The sequence below is a fragment of the Idiotropiscis lumnitzeri genome, chromosome 5 (assembly GCF_059441095.1).
Source record: "Idiotropiscis lumnitzeri isolate Australia: NSW breed Sydney's pygmy pipehorse chromosome 5, RoL_Ilum_1.0, whole genome shotgun sequence".
NCBI lineage: Eukaryota > Metazoa > Chordata > Actinopteri > Syngnathiformes > Syngnathidae > Idiotropiscis > Idiotropiscis lumnitzeri.
Genome location: NC_142395.1, coordinates 14009403 through 14032573, shown reverse-complemented (window position 1 = coordinate 14032573; position 23171 = coordinate 14009403). Strand labels below are relative to the sequence as shown.

At 41.0% G+C, this 23171-nt stretch overlaps 1 long non-coding RNA gene across 2 annotated transcripts in view; it reads right to left on the bottom strand.

Moving 5' to 3' along the window:
- The window catches only part of LOC148337007 (uncharacterized), a 37856-nt gene that overhangs the window by 6946 nt on the left and 7739 nt on the right, over positions 1-23171 (bottom strand). Inside the window, exon 4 of one of the 2 annotated variants that reach the window (XR_015843103.1) lies at positions 20189-20279. The exons of the other annotated variant lie outside the window; for it this stretch is intronic. This is a non-coding gene — a long non-coding RNA (uncharacterized LOC148337007). Of the gene's footprint in view, positions 1-20188; positions 20280-23171 lie in introns of those variants that run through there. 2 annotated transcript variants of the gene reach the window in all.

Sequence of the window (23171 nt, the reverse complement as noted above, 5' to 3'; positions counted from 1 at the left end):
CGAACACACTTGATACCAGGAAGTCGCTGTGCCGACGGGGAGACTTTGGGAGATTGCAAAAGGCATCTGATTCTTTGCAACATGGCAAAACTTCAGCCGCCTTTTGTCGACAATGTTCCTGTGCTAGCCTGTGATCAGTCAGCTGCTGTTCTAATTTATGCTAAGCTATTGTCATCGTTCCATTTGGGGGGGAAGATTATTCCAAACAATAACCTTAATATTAATAGTCAAAACTGCACTTGAGTAATCTATGCGAGCGCGTGAAGCCCATTTCTACTGCTGATGCATAGATGCACCCCCGCCCCCTCCGAAGCCGCCCCCCCCCCCCCCATAGCATGAAAATATGTACCGTCTGTACATGTTACATCCTGAGCATAAGTAGGCTGTGTTCTCCTTTAATTACTGAGTTCTACTAGTTACTGAGCGGTAAGTGTGTAAAGTTTTTGTATAAGGTCGGTGATCACATTTTAATACATTTGATTGATTTCTAAAAAAAAAAAAAAAAAAAAAAAAATAGGAAATTAATATTTAAGTACGGAGACAGTGTATGAATTTGTACCTGGTCAATATCGCATGTAAAAGTGACAGTTTTAACTTTAGAATGCAAAACAATACAACTTTACTTATATAACTTAAATTTGATCGCGATATGAATAATATTGATGATGCACTGTGATTTAGTGGCACTCATTTAAAACATGTGGGTTTTGGATCGCCATTAAAATCCTGTTAGTGTAGTCTTTGCACAGTAGGGCTCAGAGATCTGCACACTCGGGTCAATTCGAAGCTGCATTTAGCTGTTATGCTGCACACAAATGGAAGAAGCTGCTAACAGAAGTGAAGTAAGGCCAGGTGGAAATGCTTTTAAATTCTTTTCTTTTTTCTATTTTTTGCCATGGCTTATATTTATATCTTTTAAATATCTTTAAATCATTTTTATAATAATTTAATATAATAATAATAACAACAATTTAATAAATAAAAAACATCTCTGATTTTGTTATTTTATTTGAGATGTTTTTAAAGTTTTCTGTTAATGTGTTGAAATAAAAATAATATTAATATTAATATATATATTAATAATATTAACAAAATATTATTTATCCTTTGCTTCTGAATGTGATTAACTGTTTTATTTGTCAGTGCTCATTGATGTTGTTTCCTAGCTAGTGACAAGCACATTGAGTTGCCTTGCGTATGAAATGTGTAATTGGAATAAAACTGCTTGCCAAGTCCGTATTTCCTTGATATCCATGCACTCTACAATGTGTATGTTCCAGGGAGCTATTAAATGTACCGTGTTGCTAATTCTGGTTTCTTTTTTGACATTTTGCTTGATTTCTCGACAATACGTTATATAAACTTTTTTTATTCCAGTCAACCTTGACAAACGATCACTCCTTAATGTTTTGTGAGTCCATTTTGATACTGTGGGGAATTACACGCCTTATTAGTTACACCCTATGCGCTACGGTACATGCATTCCTCTGCAATAGTGATTTCATTTATTTTTCTTTTTGTATTTAGTTTGTCCACTTTCACTTAACATATGTTAGTACACCTGTATTACTGTTTAATATTCATATCCCTCCAGCCCACAGTGTGGCACTCCGACTCTCAATGTCTTTCTTTTATGAGGCAATTCCCTCCCTCCCTTCTGCTTCACACACCATCAAATATCAGTGTGCGTGTGTGGGTGTGTGTGTGCGCGTGGGTGTGTGTGTGCGTGCGCGTTTAATTAAGCTCCCTGGTAACGGCAATTCTTCTGATTCCATTACAGACGCTCCACCACATAAACCACTTCATTTTGAATTTCTTGGAGAATAATACCTCATGCGGGGAAATATTATATATATTTTTTTCCTTCCACAGTGTCCCCCTGTAAAGGTTTAGCAACGGATGTGAAATTCATACATGGCGTTTTTACCTTAATGAAAGCCAAGATCAAAAGAAGTCTTCTTCTTGTTTCTGTCTCTCACACACACACATACAGACGCAGACGTGATAATACATTTTTTTCATCCCCCAAATGCATAATGGATATCATTTCTTATTTAACGCTTTGTTCTGGAGAAAAAGGAAATATTTCCTCTTGGAAAAAAAAGAGGGGAAATATGCACCTGAGAATGGATGGAATTTAGCATCTCTCTCCTGTATTATACTACAATACAGTTAATCTTCTGTAATTATAAAGCTTTACAGACATTTACATATTAATCTGCTTGGCCGGGTACCATCACGGTGTTTTAAATCAAGAGCGGAGGTTAATAGGCGGAAGCAAAGGAAGAAGGAAGGAAGGAGCGCAGATAAGGGAGATGATGGCGGCGCTGCCAGAGCAGTCACTTCAGGTGCGGCCTTATCGCCGGCAGTGTGCGGCGGCGAGGACCTTTTCTTATGTAATCTGTGATTTCATTCAGCTGGCGTATCAGATGATTGTCTGCGAGAAGGGAAAAAAAAGTCATTTTGAGGGGAGCGGGGCGGCGTGAAAAGGATCGCCTCCCCGGCAGCTCACCCCTCCATGTCGAACCAGCCGCATGGCGCCGAAGGTCAGCGGAATTATTGGAGGCGGCGCTGAGCGGTGGCGAGCAAGACAATGATACGGCCTTAACCCTCATTTAGAGGTGCCATTTTCCCACCTGACTCCCCCCCCCTTGCTTGCTAAAGTGTTATTTTTCCATGTTATGAAATGTGATAGCTCTCTGGTGAAACAGGAGTCTCCAGTTAGCGAGGTAATGCAGCGACAGCGCGCCCGGGGGGCCTCGCGTCGCCTCGCCACGCCTCGCATCGCTTCTCGACAGTTCAATCGGGGTGAAAAAAAAAAAAAAAGCAGCAAGCTAACGGCACGACGGAGCCTGGAGATTGCCCACTTAGCTGAGATGATGATAATGTCGCTGTGAATTTCACCCAAACGTGTCATTTTGAAGCACAGAGGCCCTGGTTGTTCATATTGTGTGTACATGTGTGGGGGTGCGTGTGCGTGTGTGAGTTTAAGTGGAAATATGCGAGCGTGAGTGTGTAAGAATGTGAGATTGTGTGTGAGTAAGTGTGTGAGATTGTGAGTCGTATGTGAGAGAAGCGCCAGCGCTCAGTGGAAACATTTACAGTCAATAATTGATGACGAGCAGTGATTAAGTGGCCATGAAGATCATGTTCCTAATGCTTGTCCGCCAATTAAAAAGCTAACTTTTACCTGGTGGGTGTGGTATTAATAAGTCAGGTGGGGGAAGAAAAAAAATCATAAATGGATAATGCCTCATTAATTTCCTATCATATTGTCATTAATGCAAAACGACACGAGTCGGCCACTGAATAATTCAGTGTTCCGTGTGTGATGTTGTATGTGAATCTCGATCACGGGATGGGATTAATTTTCCCATTGCATCATTAAAGTGCATGGGACACGATTTTTACAAATTTGAAAGTGTTGTATTAGACAATAAAATATCCACGTGGCAATGAACAGTTCCTCGAATTGATATGCGTTATCGTGGCATATACTTTGAAAATCTTCCAGGCAGGGCCAGCACAACAATGAAATCGTAACAAAGGTAGATATGACATAATTGAGCAACATCTGACATTTTGGCTGTGAAGTGTACTCATCGTGGTTTTTTTGTTGGATTCATTTAGTTTTTCCTTTAATTAAACAATTAAAACGAGGCGACAAATACTTGTCTTCTAGTCGTTGCCACCTTCAGAGTCTGACAACGACCAGTAGGCGGAACCAGCTTATAAAAAATATATTTTCGTTATTACCAAAGTAATCATTGGAATCCTATTATTTGTACTTTTTAAAGAAAGTTTTTACTTTTTTTTTCATGTCCCATACACTTGAATCTACTGTAGTTTGAGTCAAACTGTGTGACCAAAGATACTTCGGGAACATTTGGTCTTCCAGTCTTAGTCTATCACTGCTGCAACCTGCTGGCGCCACTGTGACACTCTAAACTCAGTGGCTACTTCCCTAAAAGAACATCCTGTTTGAAGACTGGCAATGGTTTGGTTGTTACATGTCGTCATGTAGTCAGAACGTGAAACGTGTGATGAAGACGACTGCTTTAAGCCCAATACTAATTCACCAAGTATATTTATTGGTCATGGATCAAGCACCTGTTACCATTTTTTTCAGTGTAGTGAATTTCTTTGGTTCCATCTCAGCAGCATTCCCTCTAGGGAAGCAAAGTTGGTCCTTCTTTCTTTTCTTGCCTTTAACGCATTACGCATTGCTGGAACCTTGCATAATGCAACATATTTGTGCCGAATCACGTCTTTGACGCTACGGGAGAGATGTGTATTGCCACAGGCTCACTCGGGCTTGACACCAGGCCTCGGGTCAGGATAATGGTGCCCGAAGGGCGGTGGCACATACCGCTGGAGGTCAGGGCAGATTAAGAAGGTGGCGTGTTACGCGTGTTACGCGTGTCACATTGAGGGTGCCTACAAGAGATGCGCAAGACGTGAGGCCGCCATTGAAAGCAAATGGCAGCTTTCATATAAGTCATTTTTGAGTGGCCCACTTGGTTATGCTGGTTATTATGTGAGCATGTTGAGCATCACAAAAGATATCTGGACACCCCCAAAAGCCCTCACATGGTTGCATTTCTCTATCTTTCCTCCCTCTTTTCACCGCCTTGCTGTCAGGGTGCAAAGAAAAAGAGGAAATTGAGATAGCTAAAATGTCTTAAGGTGAAGACACGCATGTGCTGTTGCGGAGCGAAGGCCCGCATGTCGACAGCTGTGTCACACAAGTCAAGACTTCAGACAATTCGGCCCTCAGAGACACATTTATTATCCAGCTGCTTCTGCTGTCCGGCTTGCACAATCTTTTTTCCGACACGATTTTGAACAGGCGTTCTTAAAAGTAATTAATTTTTTTCCAAAATGGGTGCCCTTGCCTTATAATGCGGCGCACCTTACATGTGCACCGAGTTCCAAAATCTTTGATGAGCGCTCTGCTCGCCTGACCGGGAGCATTTCCTGGCCACACGCTGCTTATAAAGATGAAAGGCGGACGTGACTGTGGACAGCGGACAGATGTTAAAGGAAGAAGGGTGCGCATGAAAGAGGACGGTGAAGGCACGCAACCAGTAGGTACTGGGATACCGTGTACAGTGTAGCAAATGAATGTTGGGCATCAGTGTAAACAGGGCACTCAAAGTGAAGTTTTGAGTGACGTGTGAGCGATGGATGATAGATGGCAACACAGCGTTACTAAAACTGAGAGGCAGGATACTTGTGGATAGTTGGAGTAACGTTTATACTTTCATTGATGTCTGAGCTTTCCCAAAACCTGGCATCATTTCTGAGGAGCCGCCCAGAGAGGAAACCTGCCTGGTGTGTTAAATTCTTCAATAAAGTACATGCAAACTCAGTTTTTCTCCCGCTGCCTTTTTAAAAACACACGTTTTTTCCAGATTTCATCATTTAAACAGCCAATTTTCATTCATGAGAGAAAAAAATAATAATCAGGCCTAGTTCAAATAACTGGACTTTGAAAAGTTGTTTGTTTTGGTATGTTGCTACATCCTGAACATGTATAATATTTTATGAACCAATTATTATAATTTGTGACTCGTGCCATGCATTTGAGTCCATCCATTTGTGATTTTTGACAAAGAACGATCTCGACCACCCGATAGCTTCTAGCTAAACTCCCTTTCAACTTGTATGACTTTTTTTTTTTTTAAACATTTCTTGTAAATTTGAAAAAAGGCTTTGTGATGGAGGCAGCTCAGACTCTGGAATGAATTAGTGCAAATATAATAGATCTCAGTGGGAGATATCTCAGAACTTTGAGGTACCACTGTAGACTGAAAACATGAAAACTGGCCATAAATCAAGCTCATTGATCTGAGCCACCCTGACGAATGAGTGAGGCGTGCGTTCGTGCGGGGCCTGCTGCACACATGCGGCGGAACCTATTCATGTCGCGGAACCCTCACACAAACACACTCGGTGCGACGGGCGAAAGACATAATTAGCCAGCGCAGCTGACTCCTCAAATTGTCCTCCGTCATCCCCCCACCGTTTGCCTGCTAATAGGGGCGTGAGTCCCCACTTATTAGATGTGATTATCCACCCAGAGCTGTATGTAGATTAGTTTTATTACAGCCCCTCTACCAGCGTCCCCCCCCCTGCTATTTAGACAGAAAATGTAATTCAATGATGTAACTTAGATATAAATCTGCATTTACAGGGCCGCAGTCCCACTCCAGCACCGGTTGTGACATGTCGGCTGATTAAACTATCAGGCTGACAAGCCCAGCAGCCACACAAGAGGACAGGCAAAAGTACAAAGGAGCCTCTTATTACAGAAAATCCCCCAGAATAGCCAACGGTGGGGATATGCTAATAATTCACCGGCTCTCTATCAGGGCCTCCATGCGGGCGTCGTAATTACAGAAATGCTAGCAGACTAAAGCAGCCAAACTTGAGAAGTGTGTAGCCACTGTGTCTATATATAGTTTGAAACACATACAGAGATACACTTATCTCAGCAATTCCCTTATCCGACTAAATATGATGACTGGCTTCGGGAATGACCTCCAGGCAAGAGGACGAGGCCTTATTCAGTGGCTGCCTCCCCCTCCCCTCTGTCTCCCGCCAACCTCCCACAAAATGAACCTGACAGAGTGGTGACCTTGCTGCCGGTCTGTGAGTGAAATGAGCTACATCTTGTCACCTGCCCAACAAGTCCATTTCAAACCAGGTTTGTTGGCTTTGAAAGGGCCCATGATGGCCCGGTTGATAAGCAAGAAAAAGTGCGTCGTGGAGGGAAGGGTTGTGCTTTTGTTCGGAAAATTAAATAGGAATCAAAAAGCTGGCCTGATGGAAATTTGGCCCCATCGGTGTGAAGTGTATTGTTGCAGGACACTTATCATGTGATCATCTGAGGTGTGGTAGACAATGGCCGTGGCTCCATATTGAACATTACAATAGGTTTTTGTGAGCATGATGTAAAAAAATAAAAATACAAAAAAAAAACTAAAGTAAATCCCTGACATGAGCACAAACCCAGGTAGAAAGATTGTCGGCCAAAGCTTTCTTACATTCATTTTCTACTGCCAATTGTGGGGCACATATATACAGATAAACAATTCACACTCAAAATCAGAACTATGGGCTATTTAGAGTCTTCCGTGAATCTAACACATGTTTGGAAATGTAGAAGGAAGATGGCATAGGAAAAACACACAAAGCAATGTTATACAGGTATGCTGAAGTCAAGAATCAAGTTTATTCATGACACAAAACCGAATGAAGATCCTCGACAAAGTCATGAAGGGGGTCATGAAATATGCCACTTGTACCAAAAACCAAGCTACCAAGGTTAACTTTGAGTTTGATGTAGATTTTATACACAACTGCAACAACTTCGAGGTATGGGTGTCAAAAATGAGGGGGTGGGACAGAAAAATGGAAGAATAATGGATCTTGCGTCCATTGAGAGCACCAAATGGCCTGGATGGATGAAAAGACTGGTTCTTCTGCAAAAGTCCTGTTTCAGAACAATCTTGCTCACTGAAGGCCTCTACACACCAATGACCGAAGAACAAACCGCAAAAACCGACGCAGACGCCAACGACTCCGGACATTCAAAGCATACAGGAGAAACAGTACCCCTCCATGCCATCGGCGCCAATCGTCAATGCACAGCCTTTGAAGGTGATGTCGAATAACGAAGGTCTCTGATTACTTGGTCTGGGCGCTCTTCTGTCCAGCCAGCCATTATGCCCATAGAGGAGATGTGCACTGATTCGCTAGCTGACAGCCAATCACAATGATTATTTGTCTTGACGGCCGGACCAGATTCTACAAGTTGAATCGGACGAACATGCCCCCGAGACACACCAACAACGGCTCAGACTTTACGACGAGGGGCGCTACAGACGGCGTGTACCGACTTTCTGACGGCTGACGTCGGATTGGTATGTTGAGGCCTCAACGCCAAAAGCAGTGAGTGTCAAACAATACTGTCGCATGCTTTCATGCTCAGTGGCGCTGCACAAGGCCAATAAGTCTGAATATGTTAATGATGTTCGGGAAGCAAATTAACTTTAAGACGGTTTTCTTTCCAATGAGCCATCTCTGGGACGGGATTTAAAATTCATTATGTGCACAGATATACAAATCCACACTGAACACACACACAAAGTCTGGAAATGTCTAATTTATTTGTGTGTATGTGTGTTTGTCTGTACGAGCTCTCCAAACAAAAGCTGGCACCTCCACTGGTCTTGCACAAATGTTTGTCTAATGTAAACCACCCTATAGGAGCATCTAATTAGGAGGCGTCAGGCTGCATGTGGCTGAGAAATCGCAGCCAACTGTCAGCCAATTCAGATTGCTCCCAATCAGTCTGGCAGGGGAGGGGGTCCAATGAGTCAGTGGAAGATCCAATGAATGGTGTGTGTAGGGGGTCTGGGGGGGTGGCAATTAATGGCCTAAGGTGCAGCCACCATGGTGATACTCGGACCCCCCCCCCTATGACGTGGGAGTGTCCTGTGGCACTTTTGGGGTAATTAGGCCCTTGAATGCAACAGTGGAGAACCCCCTCCAGTGGCTTTAACTGACGCATGTAGGAGAGCATGCTGGCAAAGGTGTCATTACCAAGACGGGATTGTTATATTCTTAAATAGCAACCGTATCTCGGTTAATCCCCGGGAGCATCGTCCAAATGAAGAAATAAACACTTTGCCTTCAAATATGTTTCCTTCAGGGTATACAGTGAACTAGAGGGTGACACGGGAGTGGATTCTTGTTCCCGTTCCAACCCACTCCCACAGAAAAGAAATCCTGTACCGTTCCGTCCTGGATCATGGTGAAAATATTTAAAAATCCTGTCCCGTCCTATCCTGAAAACGACTCCCATCCTGACCTGCCTGTTCAGAATGACTCCTACGCCCCTACCACTCCTAGTTTGGAGGCCAGCTAGACTAAAAAAAACTGTGTGTCGTCCGTACTTCCTCATGAACTCTCCCGCTGCCGTCTGTTCCTGTGAACTTTTTGTACCGTGCCAATCTTGTGAATAAAAGCTAAAGTTGACTCACGCAGAATCCTGCAGGATTTCCATGATCCTCTGGATTCCTGAAAAAAGGTCAGCCTCTACAGTGAGCTTCCATTCATCACTAAACGTACCAAAACACAACAGGTGATGCCAATTGGTGGTTTAAATTAGGTTTACTGTCGTGACTTGTCCCTTAAGTGCTAAAGTTGAGTTTTATTATTAAGTCCGTCAGGAGAAGTCAGATAACAAAATCTAAAAATGCACATGAAAAAATTGCCATTTTAAATGCTGCATGAAGGTGTTGTCTCGCAGTGAAAGCTTGCGTGGGTAGTGAATTTTGGATTTGTCAACTATTCTGATGAAACATGACAAAAATCAGGGGAGGCATTATCAACATCACCGTCAAAGATGAATTCTGCGAATCATCAACCCCCCCAACAAGCCACAGCTTGCATAAGTCTAGACAAATAGTACACACACACACACACGCACATGCAAAAATATATATATAAAACTTTGACCGTATTGAATTTTGATAACATATGCGCCGTGCAACTGTTGGTGGCAGGTGTAGCTTGCTAACTGAGTTTAAATGTTCTTCCTCCTTGTAGTCCATCAAGAGAAAAGTCAGCACTCTTGGACAAAAATTAACTAGCGTTCACACACCGTTCATTGGCCCCTGAATGAGCTCGTACACCGAAACATTCACGAAACAACAATACACTCCGTTCAGTTCACGTTGACCTAACTTAGGAACTTTTCTTCAGTGAACTTGATTTGAACCCCAAACCTCAGTACAGTGAGGCAAACGTGCTAACCTGCCTTTTATTCTTCATATAAAACAGTCCATAAAGATTGTGTTGAAGAGAAAAATAAAATAATAAGCAAATGCTTTGTCATTGATAGAAACTAAGAATATAATGATTGCTGAATAAAAGGCAGCTAAACATTCCACTGGCCTTGCAACATAATTAAGGCCTGCTCTCAAAAAGACACGGGCTCCAAATGAACACTTCTGTGTTGTTGAGTATCGAACCCCCCCTCCCCCGCACCCTGCGGCCACTATTTGAGGAAATATGATAAGCGGGCCACGATCGGCTGGAATGCTACCAAGGTTGGAAGATCCAAAGAAAGGTCACCGTGACCCAGCATGGGTCGGTGTCATCCTCATTAAAAAAAAAAAAAAAACTCGCTCTAATTAACCGTTAGCGAGGGGGAGGAGATGTTCTCAACCGCAGAACTCTTGCTTTCAAGACCTCGTCGGGAATTAGGATACATGAATAGCAGCGAATACGACTTGAAAGGGGCAAAGAGAGGGCATGAAAGGTAGCAGTGGAGAGCAAGTGAGGTGTTTCTAAACCAGCTCCCCTGATGTTGCTGATTAGTGCATGAAAACTACAAGAGGAATGCACTGTTTCTTTTGTTGTTGTTTTTTTTCCTTCCCCCCCACATGCTTAAAAACCCACGATTCACTTTGCATAAACAACAACAACAATAGCAAGGCAGGTTCTTCAGTAGAAGGCACACAATGAGCTCAAGGGCTGCTCATAACATCTCATTATAGTTAATGAGCGCTGTGTGTTTACAATGTGTAGCTCCATAGAGCTTGCAGTGTTTACCCGTCCCCTCCTCTCAATGGAGATCACTCAGCGCACACACACACACACAAAACAAAGGAGGATTTGTTTAGCCAAGGGCTGTGTTGCTTCCCATCTGGATCACAGGGCTCCATCGAGTTAGCACGAGCAGCCCCGGTTCAACAGGAATGCCCTCGATCAAATTGGATTACAAAAAGCAAATGATGAGCTTGGATCCATGTTTTTGAATGCGCATGCCGAACCTCTAAATAAATCAGTAAGTGAAATGAAAACAATGAAAAGTCCATGTTTGCTTTGGGTATTGTCTCAATCAAAGTGAGCCAGTTGTGCTACAGGGCATTAAAAAAAACGACTGTACATGGTAAACTGACAATAATGACAAATGATTGTTTTATTTATAATTGATGGGATGAAATACATACATTTTAAGTTCATGTGAGACCCCAACAAAGAACCCCAGACTCCCAAAGAAATGGTGAAATATGTGAACACACGTAATTACTTTTCTGACCACACCTCCTCCATCCCCTTTTATTTTGAAACCTCTTCACAACAACCACTACAAAGTACTATTACCATGACGACCATGGGAAAATCTAGGGTGATGCAACAAAGCAAAGGCTACTCAGTGCTGCCATCTTAAAAATGGTTCCAATCTAGCAGCCATTTTTTTTTTAAAAAGTCACCAGCGACAAATCTAGCGAGAAAATGATTGGCTTTGCGTGAAGCTAATTTACCCACATCCCCATAAGCATTTCTGGATTTTTTCACATTGGAAATGGATTACTGCCCCCTACAGGTATGCTTTTGATTTTCCTTTTCTTTCTGGTCAGTGGTTGATCGTATTGCATCTTATTGATGGTTGAGTTCCTTGGAAAAGAAAAACAATGAAAATGGTCTCCTTTTTGATTTCTATTACGTTCTAACAGTTAAAATTATATAACCTCTTTTGACACAGAGATTTAGCCACATTGTTTATAGGTGACCTAAAAAGCAACATACATCGCAACTACAGTGTACAACCCGCAGTAACGAAACTATCACTAGTTGACCCGGCAGTAGAGGGGGACACGGCCTTAAAACAGGCTTAAAAAAAGGTTTGGAAAATGTCTCCTAATTCTGCATCCTCGGGATGTTTTGACGAAAGCAAAAAATGCATGTCATCTCTCTTTAGAGAATTTAATCTGATTATCTTGACGATGCAGTCAAACCAGGAATAAAGCTAATCCGTCTCACCTTCATGTTGCTTAACAGGTAGGAAAATAAACAACAGGGAAAAAAAAAAACAATTAAAGGCAAACACATTTTCCAGAACGTTACATCTCTGTCGGTACAACACATACCTGACTGAGTGCATGGCACGCCTATCTGCTAATTAAACAAAATAACAGATTATCAACACCTAAGATCCGTGAGCAGAAAGCTGCAGGAGAGTTCTGCATGGTGCATTCTCTTCCTAATCACTTTTAAAGCAAGCGTGGCAATCGGGAGGCTGATTGAGTCTCCCCGCCGGCGTGTCATAATCTCTCATTCAAATATGTTTGCGTAAGAGGTTATGGTGGCAATAATTTGTGTCTTCAACACATCTAGCTCCATTTTTTCCTACAGAAAAATATTTCCTGTAAAATCCTTCATTTTAGCTTTAAAATTGAATATTATCCGTCAAATTATGAAATTAAAAATGAATGTAGTGTAAAACTCAATGTTAATAGGCTACTTACACAAACCAAAATAAACATGAACAGAAAGCCTCGCATTCTCTTTTAAGAACGACAAAATAAATGCAAATGTCCATGAGAGCAGAGAAATGCAGACAACACCAAGCCTTCGTTTTCCCCAACATGATTAAAACAAAAACAAAAAAAAAAACAAGTTACTATCAATGAGCACTTCGCCTTTCAAACTACTTTGGTGTCCTGGTAAATTAGCATATGAGAGGCTATTTACAAGCCTGCAAAAAAAAATAAATAAAAAATAAAATGCATGTATTTTTTTTCCACTGGAGTTCAGTCCCGTCCATCGCAACAGTGGAACAAAATGAAAAGGCTGCCTTCTAACTTGTTGCACGCAATTAAGCGCAGGCGAAAAAGACAGTCGGGGCAGTTTAACATTTCATAGGGGCTGTAATTATTCTTTAACTGTTGGGAAAGTGGCGTCCCCCAGGAGCCAATTACTTGAAAAGCGCTCATCACACGCGAGATATATACAAACAAATCCTTCAAGCACAAAGTAAATGTTTAAACATTAAAAGGGATGAGCGGGGAAGGGGGGGGGGATGTCGGGAGCGGTGGGGGGGCATAGCAATCAGTTTTGGTGGGAGCTAATTACTAATAAGAGCAGAAACCCCGTTGTGTTAGATAATTATGACACCAACTCTCACCTCAATAACACGCAGGGCCCCCCACTACACCCCACATGGGTGCCCTTCTACAGCTATGTTGGGTGGAAGGTGAAGGGGAGAGAGGCTTGGGTCACATGGACAGCAGAGGAGGGACATGCACAGTAATTGAACAATAAAAACAAGACATCTAGATATTGCAATTACAAATTTGGAACAATTTGCAAAAATATCGAGGAACCGGGAGTAAAAAAAATAAAAGATACAAACACGTATCGTCCATTCTTTTTGGTTTATGGTCTCACTCCATGGTCATGTTTTGCCATGACCATAAAATGAATAGTAAATTCTGTGGGCTGTGGCATGTGCTTGTCATTAACTCAATGAAGAAAATGTTGAAATTTACACATCAAGAAAAGCTTCACGGTATTTATTTGTCGTAGTGGTAGTCTCCACAACCACATCCCCACCCGCCGACGGGATGTGGGTGTCACAAACCCTTCCCACCCTTTTACTCATTTTTTTTCAGTACCCACCATTCTTACGTTGCCACCTTCACCTTTTTTTTTATTAACGAGCATTAGAGGTGGTGTCAAATCTGATTTTTGCGATATGCCGCAAGATATTAAGAAACGAACGGTGGGCCGCAAATGGCCCCCGGGCCACAGTTTGGACACCAATGTTCTGGCCCCCATGGGTCAAGTCACGCTATTGTCCGAAAATAGCAGCAAAATATCACGTTTGACAAAGTGAGGATGAGGGGAGCTAAGGCATACTATTGATTTTTATAAAATCCATAACGAAAACGTTTTTGTCTTTTTTCAGGTCATGAAATTCGCTAACAATCATAACCGTGTAAATTTACACTCAAAACAGTATATGGAACAGTATATATTTGTTTATTGCATTTGTAAGTATTCTTGAATAGATATACAGTAGACCGAATATGTTGACACCATTATGTAAAAATATAAATAAATAAATATTTACATTGCTATTTTATATTAGCTTATTTATAGCTTATCAAATAAAAAGTTGTGCTTCCAAAAAAATTAAACACTTGCTTATTATTTAGGCAACAGGTTGAGAACTACAATTTAACACAGTAAAATAAATACATAAATAAAAACCTTGTTAGTTTATTGGAAGGTCTGTCATCACGATCCCCAATGATCTCTGATTAGCGTTAGCTAACTGCATTATCTGCGTTAGCTTCTGGTAAGTGTTCCATACTTTTATTTTGTACAGTTATGAACTGCAAAAAAGAAAAAAGTACACGCTAGTTTCACCCAGGTTTGTTATGATAGCCAGAGCCATACCTGACATTGGTGAGAACAATGTCTTTTTTATATGAGAGGCACCTGACCCTCTAAATAGGCTCATTTCCGACTGCAACAATTACAACAATATTAGCGTAATTGGACACCAGGTAGCTGTTTTAAACTGTTAAGAACCAATGACTCCTTTAACTAAAAAAATTAATTGAAATATATTTGCCAACTTTTATCTGGCAATGCCCAAATAAAAGTCATACATTTGCAGTACAGGCGGTCTTAATTCCCCTCCAGGCCTGGTGGGTGGTGCAAAAGCACATTCACAGTGTCGCTACAATCAAACACTATCTGATATTTTCTTTGATGTTAAAGTTCACAGCAATATATTTGTAAGTGTACATTCTCGATTGTAAAGTTGTCCTCAAGATTCACCACTCAACAAAGTTTTACCAAAATAATGCTTTTGCTTAAACTCACAATTGTCAACCTGTCTAAATCTATTTATACGTCCAATAAAATCATAAGCGTCGATATGAAGTTAAAGAGTGGATAATGCACTCGTGGCGCAATCACATTAACCACCATTTACTCTCTTACATGTGCTTGGCCTCCCTTGTTCGCTCGTCTTTATCGACCTCGTCTTTAATGTGCAGCCGCAGCTAAATATGTGCTAATGCCCGGGCAACACCAGATGACCAATGAGAGCATTGTAAATCTGCAAATGTAATTTATTCACCCCTCAGGCGAGCACTCGAGCTAAACGGTTATGGCGAGCGAGTCAAGAGCGGTCTGTATGAGATACATATTGATTGGCTTGGAGGTTTTGATTCAATGATAGAGGCGGGGCTACTTGAGCTAACAAGATGAATGGTTTTCAGAGAGGCTATCTATTAGGAGTAAAGTGTTTGTTGAAGTGTTTACTTGTACTAACAAATGTTTGAAAATTCCACATCATATTTTATTAACATATTGAGCATTAGGGAAATGAGTTCATGCCAATCACACAATCACATCTTTGGAATGGTTTGATAGCTTATAAAATATTCATATCTCTAAATAATAAAATTAAATAAAAATAAATGTGCAATGATTCTGACAAAGTGTGAGTCACAATATTGTCATCATAAATATTGATTGATTCAAACAAAATAGAAATAAAAGTAAATAATCAAACTGGAATTAAAAAAAGAAAGTAAAATAACACAAACTACAAATACAAATTAAATACAACGTCATTATAAAACAAGTATACTATACTGTTGTCATACGGTCACATAAAATAAATTTAAATATAATTAAATATAATAATAAACTCATAAATGAATTGCGAAACAATAACAACGTCTCAGGTAGAATATGGAAAATTATAAAAACAATCAACTGAAATTTGAAGCAAATTTATCTTTTAAATGACAATGTGAGTTCCCACGGATTTTATTTTTTCCTGGGCCGGTTTGCCAAAATCAACACATGAATTAGAAAAGAAACAGACAAAATAAATACATTTGGGCCTTGAACGGATTAATTGTATTCCCATTAATTTCAATGGGAAACATGACCTCGGTTTATGAGCATTAAAAACAGGCTGACGGAATGGGTTAAGTTCATAATTTGAGGTTCCACTGCAATAGATTTTTAAAAAATATAATAATCTCACTTTATTGCCATAAGAATTACACCACAATAGCAAAATAACATGGCATATATAAACATACAAATGTTTTTTTTCCCCAAAAATTAAAAAAATAAAAAGAATATGCCAGAAACCGAACAAAAAAGGGGTGCCAGGGTTAGTAATTATAAATAAAATAACGCATTTTAGTCTTGCAAAATGATTGGTTTCGGTGTGTGCTCTAAAGCCCTTGTCATATTGTCTGGGAGGATGAAAGTAAGACTCTCTCCTCATTAAATTGCCACCATTCCCCATTTGTGATCACCCTGCACTGAAAGCTGCGTGTCCCTTTGTGCACCGAGGCTGCGTTCCCACTGCCAAATGCTCACTTAACACTGAATAAGCACATGTTAGCCAATAAATTAGCAGTAGACGCATATAAACAAGACTGTGTGGTTGTTGATCAGAAACAAAGCTGTCTCCAAATCCCATTTGGGCTGAGAGGCGGCCCCGATATGGAAAGTTACCAAAAATAGTGCTAATACTGCTAATAGGATGTTCCACTCTAAATAGGACGCTCGTGTTAATACCCAGATTTCCATTCACGGATGAAAATCGTAGTTTTAAATTACACTTTAATGCTTGAGATTTTTAATAATCATATAAAAAAGGAGAAGAAATCCTTCACAGTAACACACATGCACACACCCCCTTCCCCAAAAAAAAAAAAAAAAGACTTCTGAAAAGAGCCGCAGCCTCCCTTTGTCAGCCAATTACTATGCAATCTCTTTCTTATGACTGAATAGCTCACTGTTAGCAAATAATGAAAAGGCAATTATGGCAAAGCTGTGTTCATATTACCCTCTTCATTTTATGCGGGCTGTAATTATTGTCAATCCTGGAGGCTTACTCTAGCATGTAAGAGGCAGCAGGGAAGAAAATGGAGTGGGCTGGTGCATGGCAAATTGGAAATGTCACAGCTACCTACTTTTTATATATATATATATATATATATATATATATATATATCAGCAGTGCTAGACCTCATCGTGTGTGTGTGTGGGGGGGGGGTGTGGGTGTGTGTGTGTGTGTGTCTCAGCGTACACTGCAAACGCACGAAGGTGTCCATTAGCTCACACACCCTCACAACTCACCACCGGGGTATTTTATTTACACATTAGCAGTGAAACACACACGCACACACACACAGAAGTAAATACCCATTCACAAAACGATGTGTGTTTTGCAGACTCTTCACCTCAAGCTGTTGAGGCGGCAAATAAAAAAAAGGCAAGATGAAGCGGGTATACACACACACAAATTCCTTTTGTACCCCCCCACCACCTCCTTGAAAACAATGACTCCCCAAAGACCGCCAGTTTTCTTCCCCTGCCAGCAAAGTGGTGGATATATTCCTTTTGCCTCGGCCCTCATTAGCTGTCTCCATGCTGTTCAGTAATGGGGAGTGGCACATAAATGATTCCCTTTATAGAGTTTGATGTGGCACACTGAGAGGACCACAGCCTCCGTATGGACAGCACCCCCTCAAAGCTCCCGCACGACGGATGGAGTGGTGGTGTTGGGGGGGTTAGGTTTAAAGTGTGTGTGCGTGCGAGTGAGTGTCACACATGAAAAGCGTCTGGGTCTGTTGGCGTTCATTCTAATGGGCTAGGGGGGGACCCTTAAAGAACACACACACACATTTAATCAAGGCTCACAGCTAAGCGGCACATGTAGAGGTAGCTCATCGGCATTGATAACCTACAAGTTGTTTTTTAAGAATTATTGAGACTGTGGGGTTGTAGAATTGTGAGTTCATATGTATATTGTCTCGCACATTTTACAATACTTCAAAGGCATTGCAAACGACATCATGTGAGAATGCAACTCAGTGAGCGGGAAAATAAGAATGAGTTGTGTTATCATACTCATTGCTAAATTTATATCGTCGCTGTCTGGCGGAAACCTCGGGTGTCCAAATATGGTCAAATTATGTGATCAGGGACTTTGAAGTACACCGCTGCCGGCTTTGTTTTTCTTTCTTGTTTTCTTGATCAATGCCAACTTTAAATTAGCCAATTAATGTATTTTATTTTTAGGTAGCATTATGTTGATGTGAGTGTGCAATAGTTATATAATGAATACAAACTGAGTGAAGCGGTTCCTGAGAACTCAAACAATCTGGCATTTGTTTGACACTCTGTAAAGTTGTCATTTTGACAGTAAAGTTGTCATTTTGACAGTAAAGTTGTCATTTTGACAGTACAAGGATTCCGCCCGACAGCGACGTTTTACAAAAACATTGGAATTTTATCTCTACCTCATCTATAAATGACCATGTGTTCATTTTATAAATCAAACATGGCACTTATCAAGTGGTGAACAAGTGACGAAGTAAGTGCATTGCACTTGCTACATGCTGAAATTATGATGTTCAGGAATTGCGTTTGCTAAAATCTGAACCGTGAGGCACCATCCATGTAATATAATTCGCGATTACTAGACCTACGATTAGATTAAAAAAAATGTATGTTGAGGTGACAAAAGCATATTTTTTAAATGAATGTTTTTTTTTCATGAATGAACAAAAAAATGCTAAAGTTGCGCCACCCCTGTTAAGGACATTTTATTTAGGTCATCTTTTTTTTTAAATCTCCAGTAAAGTTGCATGAATGCCCACAGATGACACCATGTGAGACTCCGGCTAACTGGGCATTAAAAGAAATAACCCCATTCTATTTTGCCTCTACAGGTCTATAGACTAATAACATGTAATGCACATATCAACTCCATTGTGAGCGTTTCACAAAATACAACCTCAAATTGAATATTGGATTTTCTAATCAGCGTACCAGAGGTCTTGTGTGACTGCCTCTGCTCATGTCGATTAAAATAAACGGGGTTAATGGTGTGTTCCCCTCCATCATCGCCACTCTTATTGGCAGTCGTGGTAATTAGACAGAAGACGTCATTACACGACAGCAAAAGCCTCCCTTGCATGCGGCCTAGCGATTGCAAGTCGCCAAGCAAACACGCTCTCGTGAATCCTGGAGGATCTTCAAGTGTAAATACCGTCAATTCTTTCCCCCCAGCGTTTAATAAATGTTTCGCGAGGTTTATTAATGTGCAAATGGGTGGAAGCCTCCCCCCGTTCCCCCCTTACCCAAACGTGTGCACAGTGGCGCAGAGCTGTTTAAGTAGAAGAGATTCACAAATCAGTCGGCGTGGAGCTATAAGCCCGTGGCTCTTGTTCTCGCTCTCACTCACTTTCTCCGCCAGGGGAACCACTGGAAGTACTTAATTCTCAGCCAATGTGCACGCATGACAGTCCATTACCTGCTCAAGACAGTGACGTCGTTCACATGCAGTCATTGACCCTTTTAAAACCAGAATATTGGCAGCATTCAGTTTTTTTTAAATAAACCACGTCAATGCGTGTAAGGTTTTTAAAAAAGAACCATGGGTGACCCCTTTTTTAACCAGAATATTTGATCACATAAACAGGATTGGGTTGTCCTCTTGGAACGATACATTGGTTTTGTGTTCTGCGCATGGTCTTGCTCTGTCCGCTAGGAATCTTGGTCTTTGTCGTAAGGGAAGTACTTATATGCGCATGTTAATCTTGAGCAATTATCCTGTGGAGATAGGGGTGTTAATATAGATTCTTTTTTTCTCTCCCCAACCTGTTCATAACACAACAATTAGGGTCGACAATGGTGAATATAAAACATGTTCAACGTTTATGATTGCAAAATTGTATGTGTGTGGTCAACATCTACTTGGGCTGAGTCGCGGATTGACACCCTACACCGCAGGATCATCTTTCAGAGGTATCCGATCATCAGTCTTTGCCAACCTTGGTCAGAATGGAGGGTGCTTCAAATCGGAGAGATTATTGTTATGTGTATACCCCTCTTAAAGTAAAAGTATTCCAAGCGCCTTCCTGTGAATGCAAATGGGATTAAAGTGGCAGCTTTCAAAAACTGATACACTGCCTGGAAATGGAGGACGTGCTTCTGAAGAGCCGAACGCTGAGTGGCTCACTTTATCTCCCCTTTCAGGTGTTTGTCCCCCCCGCCCCCACCCACCCATTTCTGCCTTCCGCCTTCCAGTCAATACGAGTTTGATCTACCCGTGTGGAGTGGAACAGTTGATTGGCTTGATGTGGCATTCCAAAGGCATTTTCATTTTATATTTTTTTTCTCTCTTTATTTTTGGAGTGATTTTAACAAGCGTTTAAACCGACTGATCTCCGTGAAAAACCCAACGTGTTTCATGCTGTGTCTGTTTAACAGAATATTGAGTGCAGTCAGGACCTCTGTGTCTATAACCTCTCAATGATTGCTGATCGCGATAAATAGAATTTGACGTTCCGCTGCTTTCTTGTCTGGTGGTGGTGCTGGGCGTTTGCTAAGTCATGATTACACCGAGGAGGCCTGCAGTCCACCTTCTGTCAGAAAAAGAAAATAAACTTGGAGGTCACTGTATTTCTATTTCGATCATTCAATCAAATTTGTTTTCAAATTAGAGGTTGCTGGCTGGTCCAAGCGTATTACAGAGCACCAAAACAGGTGGTCAAGGTTTGCCATTACAAGGCTAAATGTTGCTCAGATCCTATTGTGAGCCGGTGTACTTTGATTTCAGCATCAACTATGCCTACGTGTCGTTAAGCAGAGGGTAGCGTGTAACTGGCATAACAGAGCTCTCCAAAGTGTTTTGACACCGTCACTACAAGCCATTTGAATTTATGAGGAGACAAGTCTGCGTGCGCGTCCGTGTGAACTCGATCTAACTATGCGGATTCGCTATTTTTGCCCTGCGTATCACGGATGGCAGCCATCTTGGCTCAGTGGCACATGTGCGTTATTTAGAGCCTGTGCTCCCGCCCCCCGTGCCCGTTACTGGGCGCTCATTTAGGAGGTACGTGGCTTTGTGGGGCTTCTCACATGGGATTGCAAAACAAACATGGCATCTCTTGCCCGGGAACGCTTTGTAAACATTGTCTGCAGTCAGCAGGAAGGGTTAAGGTCTGTGGAAGGTTGATTATGTCGTTTTGACCAGAGAGCAAGTGTCAAGGAGAAACATCGACCGATTGTTCCACACCAAGCTGGCTTTTATGGACTCCAAAGTTGGAAGCGTGCAATTTTCCAAATATTCAATATAAGCCGACAGTTAAATTTGAACTTAATTTTTATTTAGTGGTACATATGGTAGTATAAACAGTTGTTGTTACACATGAATACATTTACATACTGCCCTCTCCCCACCATCCAGGAATAGCTTCATAGCCTCTTTTATTTTATTTATTTATTTGCCTTTTCTGAACAGAGAACAAACGCACGTGCATATAATGCTGCAGCTGCCTGTCCCACCTCCCTGATGGACTTTTGCCGATGGACTGACCGAAGCATGCAACAATTGGGTAGTCTGACAGTACGCCTGTTGTTAACGACAAAAAAAACAAAAAAAACATCTGATAGCTCACTGCAGGCGACTGCAGGATGAGCTACTTTTTCTTTTGTTAAAATATTTTTTGTGTGTGTGTATATATATATATATTTGTCCATCATTCATCAGTCCATTTTGTCGACATCAAGATAGTCAGTCCACTACTGTGTTTTTTCTAGTCCAGGAAACATGTGGTCGTACCATCTTTGAGGTTAAAAGACGGGGCCTCTGTGGCCTAAAAATAGGACAGGTCTTCAGATGCTGTGCCACAGGCATACAGGAAATGCTTTGTTTTCTTTCTTACTTTTTTTTTTTTTTAAATTCGAATATTTAATAAAGCTTGTGGATCTGGTGAACAGGTGGCAGGGCTTAGTTTCCCCCCGTGGCGCTAAAGCAAACTTCCCCCGCCATATTTTAGCATCACAAAGCAAAATCAACACATGCCCCCAAAAAAGTGCTCGTCTTTTCTGCTGTGTCATGACAAGCATGCCCTTGCTGGGTGTTTTTAAAATGAAGAGGATATCGGCTGTAGTGAGAAATAACGAGGTATGAACACTTTGTGTTTGTACTTAAGTATATTTTTCAGGTATCTGTTCCAACACCTTTGATCCAAAAGGTTTCGTCAGTTCTAAATCCCGAGAAGGAAAGCATTTTTTTTTCAGTGCAATAACTTTTACTATCTGTACTTGTACTTAAGTACACAGTGCGAGTACTTTTACCAACTTTGGATATCAGTGGAAACGGGAACAGCATATGTTGTTTACTTGTGTTGTCGTGGCAACAGAGGCAATATTATTGTTTTGACGCAGACTTAAGAAAAAGAACACTGTCAATCCAAGCGCCTTAAGTTGTGTGTTTGCGTGTGTGTTTCGTGTATTTTAATGTTGGCATGAAGCACTTGGCTGCTCGCTTGGAGTAACACAACGCCAGGGCTTCGGCAGCTCCACCTGTCTCTCGACGTGGACAGACGAGCACCGGCTGCCACGCGCATGATCCGTCCATCTTCGGCGGGAATACTAACACTAATGCTAACATTAGCGATAACATTAGCTACCGTTCTCATTCCAATGACTCGGAACCGAGCCAGACTTGAGAGTCGATAGCATGCTCATGATGATGACCCAGCTTAGTGTGATATGACTGACTGTATTATGTTAATTGCAGAATGCACGGTATCGTCAACAGCTGACATTGTGGTTGTTTACGGCCTTGAAAATATTACAAAGGTTTATTTAAAAAAAAAAAAAAGGAAAACTCAAACTGATAAAATATTAGTAGCAGGTGACCAATTCAATAATTGCAATGTAACAATAATAATAATAATTATTATTATTATAATTATTATATACTGATTAGTTTCTAATTTTATCACTGCTACTGTGACTGTAGGCACAAAAAAATCTTAATGGAAAAAGTTGAACCTCTCATAATCATGTTTTGGACTCTATTAACAAGAGAAATAAATATAATATATTAATAGTATTTGTAAATTAAACTAAGAATGTATTAACAAACATTAGATGTTTTAAAAATTGCATTTTTATTTCTGACGGTAGTAGCAGTAATATTAGTCAAGCTGTATATTAGTGTATACTATTCATATTATTAGAATGTGTATGTGTATTTTAAGTTAGGCATATTATTAAAAATACGAGTATTGTGAGAGTGAACCATTATTAAATTGCCAGGAAAATTGCATTCTTGTTCATGCGGCCCTTCACCACCACCACCCTCCCCTCTTGTAATTACAGCATGTTTTTTTTTTTTCGCAACGTGCATACCTAGAATTAGCAAATGAATGTTTTAACCTCAGTGAACTTCGGCGGCGTTAAACGCACTCGCCTCGACATCACATTGCCGCTAATGACCTTTAGCTGTGCTGGCAGCTTTTTAA